The sequence below is a fragment of the Ascaphus truei genome, chromosome 6, assembly GCF_040206685.1.
Source record: "Ascaphus truei isolate aAscTru1 chromosome 6, aAscTru1.hap1, whole genome shotgun sequence".
NCBI classification, from domain to species: Eukaryota; Metazoa; Chordata; class Amphibia; order Anura; family Ascaphidae; genus Ascaphus; species Ascaphus truei.
The window spans coordinates 27599565-27610623 of NC_134488.1; positions in this window are offsets into that span (position 1 = coordinate 27599565).

Below are 11059 nucleotides of genomic sequence, written 5' to 3' on the forward strand. Positions count from 1 at the left end.
GTCCTCCCCCATCACATCAGGCTGTCCCCCCATCATTATTCCCCTCATCACATCAGGCTGTCCCCCCATCATTATTCCCCCTCATCACATCAGGCTGTCCCCCATCATTATTCCCCCCTCTTCACATCAGGCTGTCCCCCCATCATTATTACCCCATCATCACATCAGGCTGCCCCCCATCATTATTCCCCTCCATCACATCAGGCTGTCCCCCCATCATTATTCCCCCTCATCACATCAGGCTGTCCCCCATCACATCAGGCTGTCCCCCATCATTATTCCCCCTCATCACATCAGGCTGTCCCCCCATCATTATTCCCCCTCATCACATCAGGCTGTCCCCCCATCATTATTCCCCCTCATCACATCAGGCTGTCCCCCCATCATTATTCCCCCTCATCACATCAGGCTGTCCCCCCATCATTATTCCCCCTCATCACATCAGGCTGTCCCCCCATCATTATTCCCCCTCATCACATCAGGCTGTCCCCCCATCATTATTCCCCCTCATCACATCAGGCTGTCCCCCCATCATTATTCCCCCTCATCACATCAGGCTGTCCCCCCATCCATTATTCCCCCTCATCACATCAGGCTGTCCCCCCATCATTATTCCCCCTCATCACATCAGGCTGTCCCCCCATCATTATTCCCCCTCATCACATCAGGCTGTCCCCCCATCATTATTCCCCCTCATCACATCAGGCTGTCCCCCCATCATTATTCCCCCTCATCACATCAGGCTGTCCCCCCATCATTATTCCCCCCTCATCACATCAGGCTGTCCCCCCATCATTATTCCCCCTCATCACATCAGGCTGTCCCCCCATCATTATTCCCCCTCATCACATCAGGCTGTCCCCCCATCATTATTCCCCCTCATCACATCAGGCTGTCCCCCCATCATTATTCCCCCTCATCACATCAGGCTGTCCCCCCATCATTATTACCCCCTCATCACATCAGGCTGTCCCCCCATCATTATTCCCCCTCATCACATCAGGCTGTCCCCCCATCATTATTCCCCCTCATCACATCAGGCTGTCCCCCATCACATCAGGCTGTCCCCCCATCATTATTCCCCCTCATCACATCAGGCTGTCCCCCCATCATTATTCCCCCTCATCACATCAGGCTGTCCCCCATCATTATTCCCCCCTCATCACATCAGGCTTGTCCCCCCATCATTATTCCCCCTCATCACATCAGGCTGTCCCCCCATCATTATTCCCCCTCATCACATCAGGCTGCCCCCCATCATTATTCCCCCTCATCGCATCAGGCTGTCCCCCCATCATTATTCCCCCTCATCACATCAGGCTGTCCCCCCATCATTATTCCCCCTCATCGCATCAGGCTGTCCCCCCATCATTATTCCCCCTCATCACATCAGGCTGTCCCCCCATCATCATCAGGCTGTCCCCCCCCATCACATCAGGCTGCCCCCCCATCATTATTCCCCCTCATCTCATCAGGCTGCCCCCCCATCATTATTCCCCCTCATCACATCAGGCTGTCCCCCCATCATTATTCCCCCTCATCACATCAGGCTGTCCCCCAATCATTATTCCCCCTCATCACATCAGGCTGTCCCCCCATCATTATTCCCCCTCATCACATCAGGCTGCCCCCCCATCATTATTCCCCCTCATCACATCAGGCTGTCACCCCCATCATTATTCCCCCTCATCACATCAGGCTGTCCCCCCCATCATTATTCCCCCTCATCACATCAGGCTGCCCCCCATCATTATTCCCCCTCATCGCATCAGGCTGTCCCCCCATCATTATTCCCCCTCATCGCAACAGGCTGCCCCCCAATCATTATTCCCCCTCATCACATCAGGCTGCCCCCCCCATCATTATTCCCCCTCATCACATCAGGCTGTCCCCCCATCATTATTCCCCCTCATCACATCAGGCTGTCCCCCCATCATTATTCCCCCTCATCGCATCAGGCTGTCCCCCCATCATTATTCCCCCTCATCACATCAGGCTGTCCCCCCATCATTATTCCCCCTCATCACATCAGGCTGCCCCCCTCCCCCCCCCAGGGCCGCCAACAGAAATCATGGGGCCCGGGACAAATGAAAGGAGCAGGCCCCCCCCCCCCCCCCACAACCCATAGCGTACCCACCCCACCCCCGAACCCATAGCGCACCTACCACGAAAAAATATATTTTAGAGCGCGCAACTTTTACTTAACTGTTTTCTTATTGTGATACAGAAAAAACATTACAATGCAACCTGTTTATTTTTATATTTTCAACAAAAAACATGTGACTGCCTGTCTGGGTGGGGTGAGTGGGTGGATGACTGGGTGGGTGAATGACAGTTGGGTGAATGACGGTTTGAATGACAGTGGGTGGGTGGATGACAGTGGGTGGGTTGGACAGTGAATGACAGTGGGTGGGTGAATGACAGTGGGTGGGTGAATGGCAGTGGGTGGGTGAATGGCAGTGGGTGGGTGGGTGAATGACGATGGGTGGGTGGGTGAATGACAGTGGGTGGGTGAATGACAGTGGGTGGGTGGGTGAATGGCAGGTGGGTGGGTGGGTGAATGACGGTGGGTGGGTGAATGACAGTTTAATGATAGTGTCTGGGTGGGAGACAGTGACTGGGTGGGAGGGTGACAGTGACTGGGTGGGAGACAGTGACTGGGTGGGAGGGTGACAGTGACTGGGTGGGAGGGTGACAGTGACTGGGTGGGAGGGAGACAGTGACTGGGTGGGAGGGTGACAGTGACTGGGTGGGGAGGGAGACAGTGACTGGGTGGGAGGGTGACAGTGACTGGGTGGGAGGGAGACAGTGACTGGGTGGGAGGGGTGACAGTGACTGGGTGGGAGGGAGACAGTGACTGGGTGGGGAGGGAGACAGTGACTGGGTGGGAGGGAGACAGTGACTGGTGGGAAGGAGACAGTGACTGACAGTGACTGGGTGGGGAGGGTGACAGTGACTGGGTGGGAGGGTGACAGTGACTGGGTGGGAGGGAGACAGTGACTGGGTGGGAGGGGTGACAGTGACTGGGTGGGAGACAGTGACTGGGTGGGGAGGGTGACAGTGACTGGGTGGGAGACAGTGACTGGGTGGGAGGGTGACAGTGACTGGGTGGGAGGGTGACAGTGACTGGGTGGGAGGGTGACAGTGACTGGGTGGGAGGGAGACAGTGACTGGGTGGGAGGGGTGACAGTGACTGGGTGGAGGGAGACAGTGACTGGGTGGGAGGGGTGACAGTGACTGGGTGGGAGGAGACAGTGACTGGGTGGGGAGGGTGACAGTGACTGGGTGGGAGGGAGACAGTGACTGGGTGGGAGGGAGACAGTGACTGGGTGGGAGGGAGACAGTCACTGGGTGGGAGGGAGACAGTGACTGACAGTGACTGGGTGGGAGGGTGACAGTGACTGGGTGGGAGGGTGACAGTGACTGGGTGGGAGGGAGACAGTGACTGGGTGGGAGGGTGACAGAGACTGGGTGGGAGGGAGACAGTGACTGGGTGGGAGGGAGACAGTGACTGGGTGAGTGACAGTGACTGGGTGGGAGGGAGACAGTGACTGGGTGGGAGGGTGACAGTGACTGACAGTGACTGGTGGGAGGATGACAGTGACTGGGTGGGAGGGTGACAGTGACTGGGTGGGAGGGTGACAGTGACTGACAGTGACTGGGTGGGAGGGTGACAGTGACTGACAGTGACTGGGTGGGAGGGTGACAGTGAGTGACAGTGACTGGGTGGGAGGGTGACAGTGACTGACAGTGACTGGGTGGGAGGGGTGACAGTGAGTGACAGTGACTGGGTGGGAGGGTGACAGTGACTGACAGTGACTGGGTGGGAGGGTGACAGTGACTGACAGTGACTGGGTGGGAGGGGTGACAGTGAGTGACAGTGACTGGGTGGGAGGGTGACAGTGACTGACAGTGACTGGGTGGGAGGGTGACAGTGAGTGACAGTGACTGGGTGGGAGGGTGACAGTGACTGACAGTGACTGGGTGGGGAGGGTGACAGTGACTGACAGTGACTGGGTGGGAGGGTGACAGTGACTGGGTGGGAGGGTGGACAGTGACTGGGTGGGAGGGTGACAGTGACTGACAGTGACTGGGTGGGAGGGTGACAGTGAGTGACAGTGACTGGGTGGGAGGGTGACAGTGACTGACAGTGACTGGGTGGGAGGGTGACAGTGACTGACAGTGACTGGGTGGGAGGGTGACAGTGACTGGGGTGGGAGGGTGACAGTGACTGGGTGGGAGGGTGACAGTGACTGACAGTGACTGGGTGGGAGGGTGACAGTGAGTGACAGTGACTGGGTGGGAGGGTGACAGTGACTGGGTGGGAGGGTGACAGTGACTGACAGTGACTGGGGTGGGAGGGTGACAGTGACTGACAGTGACTGGGTGGGAGAGGGTGACAGTGAGTGACAGTGACTGGGTGGGAGGGTGACAGTGAGTGACAGTGACTGGGTGGGAGGGTGACAGTGACTGGGTGGGAGGGTGACAGTGACCGGCCGCAGCAAGAAGAGCAGGACTTGCCCAAAGAGCCGCAAGTGGCTCGCGAGCCGCGGTTTCACGACCTCTGGGCTAGGGCATCTATAGAAATAACGGAGAGAAGGAGGCAACCTCGGCGGGTTACCTCGTTGCAGATGGGAAATGGTTCAGAATCAGTGGCGGATTTCCCCTTCGGCACGGGTCTAAGGGCTGTTCTATGGAGGGCGCGCTTTGCTGCGCCAATGCGAACGCGCGGCAGTTATAGTTGGCTGAGGTTAGTCAGCCTTCCTATAATAGGACTGCGCGCGCACAGGCAGTGAGCGGGGGAACCGGCCGACAGGGGGGAAGACTGGGAAATAAAGATTTTGCGCCGCTACCGCCACTGTAATGTCTGTGTGTGTGTGTGTGTGTGTGTGTGTGTACAATGTTAATAAATAATTTATTCTTACCAACGGTTTTATTTATTATAAACGTATTTATAACACACAATCTAGACACACACACACAAACACACTGTGTCGCTCACAGCATACACGCAAAAAGGCACGCGTACGCGCACGGCCGCACACACTATATTACGGGCAATAGGCGGGTCTGTCCACCCCCCCTATACATTTGTCGCGCTCTCGGGCCTATCTGTCCTGTTGGGGACGGCACTTACATGTGGCGACCGCCTCCATGCTGCCGCCCTCCTTCCGAAATGCAGCGTCAAGTACCGCCGCGGACGTCACCAACGTGACGCAGTGACGCAGTGTTACCATAGCCACGCGGCGCCGTGTGACGTCCCGTTGGTGACGCGGAGATTCGGAAGGAGGAAGGCAGCAGCGAGGAGGTCGCCACGTGTAAGTGCCGAGGGGCGGCGGAGCGTGAAATCAGAATGGATCGTGTTTATTTTAACCCTTGCTACCTGAGATTAATGTACAACGTTAATACCACTAGAGATAGGCGAATTATTATTTTTTCGCGGATTTGGAGCCGCGTCGGATCGGCCTGTTCCTTTTTGTCTGCGGATTTCTGCAAATCTGTCTCAAAAAGGGCGATTCGTCTTTTCTAGATTTTTTTTTTATCACCGACAATCCAAACCGCGGATTCAGCTGCGCTATGTATCGCGGCTACGAGGGCAATGTGCTCATCCCCACAACAATGAAACTGATTGCCGAGGGAGAGAGCGGGGGCCTCCGAGAGAGAGCGGGGGCCTCTGAGAGAGAGCGGGGGCCTCTGAGAGAGAGCGGGGGCCTCCGAGAGAGCGGGGGCCTCCGAGAGAGAGCAAGGGCCTCTGAGAGAGAGCGGGGGCCTCCGAGAGAGAGCAAGGGCCTCTGAGAGAGAGCGGGGGCCTCCGAGAGAGAGCGGGGGCCTCTGAGAGCGGGGGGCCTCCGAGAGAGAGCGGGGGCCTCTGAGAGAGAGCGGGGGCCTCCGAGAGAGAGCAAGGGCCTCTGAGAGAGAGCGGGGGCCTCCCGAGAGAGAGCGGGGGGCCTCCGAGAGAGAGCGGGGGCCTCTGGGAGAGAGCGGCTCTCCTCCATCGACAACGCACCCTCACGTGTTGTCGGCGGGAGGAGGGCCGGCCAGGAATGTGAAATGCCCAGGCCACATTTCACTTTCAACCAGCCTCCGGCCATCACAGGCTTCAGGGGTAGTTAATCCCACATTGTCACTGCCCATTACTGCAAAGAACCCTTTGCTGCTGTGTGATATCTCCTGTCCTCCAAACTAAAGGACAGGACTCCCCAGCTCCCTCCTCCCCTGTCGGGTGGAATTTGGATAGGAGAATGGAGAGGAGGGAGCACAAGGACCCCCCCCCCCCCCCTGAAGGCACGGGGCTTCAGGCAACCGCCTTGCCATAAGGCCGGGCCTGTGATTGCTTAGCAATAAATAAAACTCACTCTCATAACCCTGACCAAGTTACGTAAACAAAATGTGTTTGCTTGAGATGGGAAGGCCGTTGTATTTTCAGGGTTTTTCAATGATTATTTACACTTTAGTAATAGTTTTGTTTTTTTCTTCTCAAGAGCCCACGGAGTACACGCTGTACACACTTCCACATTACGACTGTGACTAGTGCTGAGGTGCAAGTCCTTACCAACTCTCCATGGTTAGGCCACCAAAACCTCACCAAGGAAAAGATCACAGTCTCTTACACTGTACTCCCTTTCTTCCTCTCTCCTCCTCTTCCCTCTGCCCCTCCTCTCTCTTTGTGCTGCCCTCTCCCCGGGGTCACCCTGGGACCCAGTGACAGCCGCCCCCGCAGTGCTCACACATAATGCAGGAGGGGATCAGGCCTTGGAGAGAGTCACGCAACTCAACTTTGAGGGGTCCGCGTGATACTGTGCCCCCCTGAGGTCTTCCCCACGCCCCCGCGGGGCCACTCCCAATCTGTTCACTGGAATTGAAGTTGGTGCATTGTTAACTGTGCATTACACTACTCACTATATTCAATATTAGGCATTAACAGCTATTATCCAATGGTCCACATGTGATTTTTTTATTGACACGCCCACATTGCCATGGCTTTTCTATGATCACACAAAGATGAGCTCTATTTTTCAGTCGAATTTACAATTTCCTATTTTGCAGCATTAACACTTGACTTTAACCCTTCGAGTGTTAAAGGAGCCACAGCACCAGAGTACCACAGCCGCCCCGGGACATCACAATCCCGCCACTGTTTCTCGATGCGGTCCCCTGATCAAGTGAACGGAATCCAAGGCGTCTTCTCTCTGAGCAGACGGCCCTTGGACTGCCTGACTCCAGGATGAGGGGGCCATGTCAAAGAGTTAAACCTTCAGAAAACACCAGCCAAAGAAATTGTGCCCCAATGTTTAATCAATGGTGCAGGGGCCGGACTCGTAACCCCCCCCCCCCCCACGTTCCTACAGTTATAGATACTACAGTGCTGCAGTATCGAGACCTTCCCCACAGAGAGCAGAGACCTCCCCACAGAGAGCAGAGACCTCCCCACAGAAAGCAGAGACCTCCCCACAGAGAACAGAGACCTCCCCACAGAGAACAGAGACGTCCCAACAGAGAGCAGAGACCTCCCCACAGAGAACAGACATCCCTACAGAGAGCAGAGACCTCCCCACAGAGAGCAGAGACCTCCCCACAGAGAACAGAGACCTTCCTACAGAGAGCAGAGACCTCCCCACAGAGAACAGAGGCCTCCCCACAAAGAACAGAAACCTCCCCACAAAGAACAGAAACCTCCCCACAGAGAGCAAGAGACCTCCCCACAGAGAGCAGCAGAGACCTCCCTACTGAGAACAGAAACCTCCCCACAGAGAACAGAGACCTCCCCACAGAGAGCAGAGATGTCCCCACAGAGAACAGGGACGTCCCCACAGAGAACAGAGACCTCCCCACAGAGAGCAGAGACCTCCCCACAGAGAGCAGAGACCTCCCCACAGAGAGCAGAGACCTCCCCACAGAGAGCAGGAGCTCCCCACAGAGAACAGAGACCTCCCCACAGAGAACAGAGACCTCCCCACAGAGAACAGAGACGTCCCCACAGAGAACAGAGACGTCCCCACAGAGAACAGAGACGTCCCCACAGAGAACAGAGACGTCCCCACAGAGAGCAGAGACCTCCCCACAGAGAGCAGAGACCTCCCACAGAGAGCAGAGACCTCCCCACAGAGAACAGAGACGTCACCACAGAGAACAGAGACCTCCCGCAGAGAGCAGAGACCACCCCGCAGAAAGCAGAGACCACCCCGCAGAGAACAGAGACATCCCAGCAGAGAGCACAGACCTCCCCACAGAGAGCAGAGACATCCCCACAGAGAGCAGAGACCTCCCCACAAAGAACAGAGACCTCCCCACAGAGAGCAGAGACATCCACACAGAGAGCAGAGACATCCACACAGAGAACAGAGACATCCCACAGAGAGCAGAGACCTCCCCACAGGGAGCAGAGACCTCCCCACAGAGAGCAGAGACATTCCACAGAGAGCAGAGACCTCCCCACAAAGAACAGAGACCTCCCCACAGAGAGCAGAGACATCCCCACAGAGAGCAGAGACATCCCCACAGAGAGCAGAGACATCCCCACAGAGAGCAGAGACCTCCTCACAGAGAGCAGAGACCTCCCCACAGAGAGCAGAGACCTCCTCACAGAGAGCATAGACGTCCCCACAGAGAGCAGAGACCTCCCCACAGAGAGCAGAGACCTCCCCACAGAGAGCAGAGACCTCCCCACAGAGAACAGAGACCTCCCCACAGAGAACAGAGACCTCCCCACAGAGAGCACATTGTATATGTACTGTATAGGTGTATCAGTGTGTTATTGTATATGTACTGTGTAGGTGTATCAGTGTGTTATTGTATATGTGTATCAGTGTGTTATTGTATATGTACTGTGTAGGTGTATCAGTGTGTTAGTGTATATGTGTATCAGTGTGTTATTGTATATGTACTGTGTAGGTGTATCAGTGCGTTAGTGTATATGTACTGTGTAGGTGTATCAGTGTGCTAGTGTATATGTACTGTGTAGGTGTATCAGTGTGTTAGTGTATATGTACTGTGTAGGTGTATCAGTGTGTTAGTGTATATGTACTGTGTAGGTGTATCAGTGTGCTAGTGTATACGTACTGTGTAGGTGTATCAGTGTGTTGGTGTATATGTACTGTGTAGGTGTATCAGTGTGTTAGTGTATATGTACAGTGTAGGTGTATCAGTGTGTTAGTGTATACGTACTGTGTAGGTGTATCAGTGTGTTCGTGTATATGTACTGTGTAGGTGTATCAGTGTGTTCGTGTATATGTACTGTGTAGGTGTATCAGTGTGTTAGTGTATATGTACTGTGTAGGTGTATCAGTGTATATGTACTGTGTAGGTGTATCAGTGTGTTAGTGTATATGTACTGTGTAGGTGTATCAGTGTATATGTACTGTGTAGGTGTGTCAGTGTGTTAGTGTATATGTACTGTGTAGGTGTATCAGTGTGTTAGTGTATATGTACTGTGTAGGTGTATCAGTGTATATGTATTGTGTAGGTGTATCAGTGTGTTAGTGTACGTAGCCCCCTTTCCCTATGACTAAGGGATACTACGTGTGCTGCTGTGCCTGTTTGCTCACAGGAGGTCGGTGCCTCCGCCACTGGGAGCCTGGGGTGAGCTCTTTCTCCTTATCAGCACAGCGCCTCCACCTATGAGGGATCCCAGCGTTAGCGGGATAACCCCTCCCAGGAACCAATCACAGTAATGAAGGATACACACACAAGGTATATAACTAATCTTTACTGTACACACACTAACATATAATGAACACATATAATAACAGTACCCCTGTACCCACAGTGTGCACTCAATGTCCAAACACTTGGTGATTCCCCCCCCCCCCAAGTACTGAGGGTGCGGTGGCACCAATAACCCTGGTGTCATTCCCAGCCAGTCCCACCCAAGTGTGAGGTAGCGCTACCCCCGTGTGAACCGTTGGTGCACGCGTATACCTGCCTGGGCGCTCCTGCACCCAGGTACCGCTAGTGGAATAAGGATCAGTCAGGTTCCACGCAGCGGGGCCTCCGACACCAGTCCCCTCACTCCTCAGGGTCCTGATCCTCCTCACGAGGTGCGAGATCCAGCTGGAGGGCCTCACACAATGTCTCTATTCCCTGTGACCTGGTCCCGGGCCGCAGGGCACCGCGTGGCCGTCCGGTCACCGGTGCAGAAATACACTAAAGGGGAAAGCGTCCCTATCTGGGGCCTTCCCTGCAACACTCAACTGGCTGTGACTCAGTGCCTAAGGGGGGGACAAACCTAGGCCTAGTCCAGGGGCACTGCTCCCTGGACACTACCTGCTCTCTTTCCGCCCTCCGTCGGACAGCCTCGCGGGGTGTTTGCGCGACAGGCTATCTCCTTCGTCCTGCCTGCGCGACCCCTATTGGTTGGGCTAGTCCCATGTGATATATCCTACCGCTACAGGATTCTGGGACATGTAGTCCCGCGGTCACATGTGCGGAGCTGCCCAAGATGGCCGCCGCACTACCAAAGCACAAGATGGCTGCCCCCGCACTCCCGATCCAGCGCGGAGCTCCGGCGGCACAAAACGCGTCAGGTGAGCGTCTGGCGATGTGAGCGTCTGGTGATGTCCTTTCAATAAAAAGCTACCTTTTTACCAAACTTTTTTGGATCCAGCCACCGTCATTCTTTCTCTCTTCTCCAACAAGCTGTGCACTGTGTGCTTCCCCCTCCTGGGATCTTCCCCCCCTGTGGTTAGAGCATCAGGTGCTGGGATTAGAGTTTAGCAGCTTTAAATGGCAGGTGGCACTATTAACCCCTTCACTTCCATTAACCCATTGCTCTGCAATGCGTTACAGGCCCCTCTGGCAGCAAAAGGGTTAAAGTCTATACTAACAAAATATTTGCCCTGTCTGACTCCCCTGCTTAGCCTCAGGAGCAAATTTGGGACAAACAGCAACACCAGATTTATTAAATACGATTTAAAAAAAACCCATTGTTTTTCCATGCCAGAAAACAACCTTTGGTTAACAATTTAACAATCTAATTGGATTCCTTGAATTAATCTAACCATGCTGGAAGCAAAGATTTGTCTCTTCTTTCATTGTTTTATATATAAATATATATATATAT